The sequence below is a fragment of the Otolemur garnettii genome, unplaced genomic scaffold, assembly GCF_000181295.1.
Source record: "Otolemur garnettii isolate 467f Iridium unplaced genomic scaffold, OtoGar3 scaffold00103, whole genome shotgun sequence".
NCBI lineage: Eukaryota > Metazoa > Chordata > Mammalia > Primates > Galagidae > Otolemur > Otolemur garnettii.
In genome coordinates this window covers 3,635,589-3,639,833 of record NW_003852498.1, presented here as the reverse complement: position 1 = coordinate 3,639,833, position 4,245 = coordinate 3,635,589, and positions in this window count along the sequence as shown.

Sequence of the window (4,245 nt, the reverse complement as noted above, 5' to 3'; positions counted from 1 at the left end):
CTGAGTACCAACATCCATTCCACCTGCCCTGTTGGTACCAGCTATAAGCTGTAAGGTTTGAGTGAACTCGACCTCACCCCAGTAAGCTTTAACAGTAAGCTCTGCTCAGTAAGGCCAATCAGGAAAATTCCATCTTCTTTTGCGCTATAATTGGTTTAATTAATCCAGGCCTAAGCTTATCAGTGCGTGGCATTCCCCTGGTTTTAGGGATTGGTTCAGGGGTGGCCAATTGATGTAAATCTTGGTGTTTTCTTTTTCCCAGCAGTTAATGGGAGGCAACCTGCCCCTCCTGCTGAATGAGGCATCATGCAGCACTAATTACTGCTGGCAGGCATCCAACAACTAGAAGGGAAGTCAGTCTGGGGAGAAAGTTAACACAGATAAAGACAGAGAGGAGCAAGCCACAGGAAAATGGACCCAGAGCCCTCCCTGATGGAAGCAGGCCTAAATTGCCCCAAGGCTTGAATTTTTAGTTATTTTTTAAGCCAATTTGTTTGTTTGTTTTGTCACCTTTCATTGAAAGCATGCTAACAGATCCAAAGACAAAATTCTAATAAGATTGTTGCCAAAACAGAGGAAAGCCAAGCCATAAGAAAGAAGTTTAGAGGAAATTGGGAAGATAAAAACTTAAATTATTTAGAAACATCTGTCCCACAGAAGAGAGCAGATCATTGCGATTGTTCGAGAATTCAGGACTAGGACTGTTGCTACAGAGTTGTGGGAAGGCAAATTTTGATTCAACATAAGACATTGAGAAATACTCTTTTAAGAACATGTCTAATTTTTAGAGGCATTCCATTGTAGAAAGAGCTGTTTGCCAATTACTGGAAGTGTTAAAGCAAAGAATAATGAACCATCTGTACGTTCTATTCAGCCTCAGGATTTGATGGTATTTTGCCATCTTTCATTATTTAAATGTAGATAAGGTAGTTACTGGTTTAACAGAGCTTGGTTTTTGCCTTAGCTTCCCTAAATGACCTGATCGATGTTTGCTGTACATCCGTATCCTTATCCACAGAGTGAATGGGTTAGAACAAATGGTTTCTGAAACTCTAAAAAATTTCTACCACCCAAAGGAAATCACTAGAAATGTGGAAGTAAGGGTCTTAGACTGCTACTTCTCAAAATAATAGTAAAATCAAAAAATGGGGAATTAGGATAGCAGCTTTCCATTAATCACATTACTTCTCAAAGTTAGAAGGAGGAATAGCTTGGAGAAATACCATTCAGATCTAAGTCTTGAAGGTATGTGCATATTTCAGAAATGGAATATTCTATAAAGTGAGTCATCAGAATTTTAATCCCTTAACAAGAATTTATTGAGCATTTAATTTCCCAGGCCTATGCTAGGTATTATGATAGAGGAAACCTCCCCTGTCTTGGACTATCTAAGATGCAAAGTCAATCATAAGTTCTCAGGGCAGGACGGTCATCTAAGGACCTTATAACACCTTCCTTAGCTTTTGCTTTTAGTACTGAATTCAGGATATTTCCAACATTTTCAATAGAGAGGAAAAAAGAATAAAAAGATCATTTGAAGTATTTCTTTTAAGAGTTCCAAAAAGATGCTTTAAATGGAAGCTATAAATCTGGTTGATGCTACATACACAGATGAAATGCACTGAAATTAAACAATAGACACATTTTTTATATTAACTTATTTATACATTTATTTTTTGGAAAATAGAAATAGCAAAGAGAGGGTTCCTGAACATCCTAGGCAGCTACCGTGCAGGTGCTGTGATGTCTGTAAAAAATGCTGCTCCGCCTCCTCGGAGTTGATGATTGAAAGCATCAAGATAAAATAAATGAGATGTTGAAAAGTTTGGTGGGCATGTACTCACCTGTGTGGTACCTGCCGCAAGTACCCCAGGAGGATAGAGGAGAGAAAAAGAAAAGCTGCAACTTAGAAAGCTAATGTGGAAAGAGTTGGTCTCAGCCTCAAAGGATAGGTTCAAATTGAAAAAGCAGAAGTGATGAAGAATGTTGCTTAGATGAGGGGGAATGACAGAGTGGAGAAGATACAGAAGCAACAGATTTTCATATTGCTATGAGGATACTGACCTTATTAGACAGAGGAGTCAGGACTTCATGGAAAATAAAGATAGGCATCACGGGTGTAACCAGATTCCAACATGTCTGAAGAGTCAAGCAAAGTAATTTAGGTTGCACTGGTTGGAAGCAAGGGAGATTGAGACTGTTTTTGAGCAGGGAGTAACATGAGCAATGCTTAGGAAATGTATATTGACAGTACACTGTAGCATGCTTTGGAGGGCAAAGAGGCTTACTAGAAGCTGTTGTGGGAAGCCCAGGGTGAGTGATGATGTCAGGACATGGGTAGTTAAAAGATTTATAACAAGATTAAAAATTGTGTGAAAGACATTTTGAGGAATGAAGGAGAGGAGTTTGATAATTCATTGGACATAGATAACTCATGCCAGGTTGTTCAGTTTGGAATACTTTCTTTTCCTATGTAGGAAATTGTTGACTATGTCAAACAATTTATATATTGTTCAGTTGTTCAGTTTGGGATACTTTCTTTTCCTACATAGAAAATTGTTGACTATATTAAACAATTTATATATACTGTGTTTCCCCCAAAATAAGACACTGTCTTATATTTATTTTTTCTCAAGAAGACACCCTAGGGCTTATTTTCAGGGGATGTCTTCTCTTTGCGCCTAAATGCTTGGTGTGCTATGCAGATATGCTGCATAGCCACGCCCATCACTAGTTTTTATTGTCAGGGTAGGGCTTATATTTAACAAATACATAGAAATCCTGCTAGGGCTTATTTTTTGGGTAGGTCTTATTTTCAGGGAAACATGGTATTGTCTTCCTAAGTAGAGTCTAAGTACCATGTAAGCTTCGAAGGACAGAATTTCAGTATCACTGAGGCTCCAGCTCTGGTGAGGAGATGAGAGGAGAAAGAGGGAAAGAATAAACATTGATACTAAGTTTTCCAACCTGGATAACCCAGATGTTTCATCAACCTCTCTGACCTCTGACACCTTCACAAAGATGGGATAGATAATTGACTTTTGGTTTTTTAGTAAGTGTTATATCCGAATAGTAAAACGTAAAGCTGATGTTAACTTAAATAGCCCCAAACCATCATTTCAGAAAAATTCGATTCTTCCTTTTGTAAGAATTGGAAGGGAAGTTAATTTTTTTTTTTTTTGGCAGTTTTTGGCTGGGGCTGGGTTTGAACTCACCACCTCCAGCATATGGGGCCAGCGCCTTACTCCTTTGAGCCACGGGGACTACCCAAAGTTAATTTTTTTTTATTGATCATGCCAAACCATTCAGAGTTAAGTGGATAAAAGTTTGCTTGAGATACCTTTAATTTTTAAGGTTGTTTTCATCTCTTTATCTTAGGTGGCATGTGAAACAGTTCAAGCTTTCCTCTTTTGGTTTGTATTGTCACAAGAAACAATGGACGTGGGGTATAGTTTGCTCTATATTATATGTTGTGTGTTATATATATGGCTTTGGCCTATGTACATGATTAATTAAAAACTCAATATGCTGAGGAATGATGAATTCTTTATGAGAATCCAATGGGAAAGTGAAGATGCTACATCTATTGCCTATTTCCCCAATCAATCGTGTTGAGAGACACATAATTTCTTTGGGGAAAAGAAAATAAAACTAGTGGAATACAGTCTAAGAGGGCAATAGTAGTGAAGCTGGAAAAAAAAACCCAGCGATATTGGATATAGGTTCATTTTTTAAAAATTATAATAGAATTAGTTGTATTGTGAAATCGAAAAAAATGTTGTTGAAAATGGGCCTAGATGGCCATCCCTCCTGAAGAGAGGAGAGATATGCATATGTGTATGGGTGCAGGTAGGTTGGGCTGGAAGGATGAAGATGATCTCTTTCTATGGCTTCTGTTTGCTCAAGAAATAAGAGGCAACATTATCACCCGCACAGGATTAAATGGGCGATGCTTCAGTTTTGTGAAGAAAGAAAAATGAGTAAGATCAGTATCTTAGAGACTTGGGAAGAGGAATCATTCGTAAAATATAGAATTAATAGATGGTGCTTTCATGAATTTAAAGTAAGCATGACTACATTTTTTCTTTAGGTTCAGCAGCAAAGAGTTGTGAGTGTAAATGAAGCACCAGATTCAACCAAGACTAGAATTGAGTGACGCAAGAAGTATTGAGGAAGAAAGGGGCAAGGGAAGGGAGGAAGTGGGCAAGGGAGTGATTGTAACAATGCTTAGAACACAAGTAAATA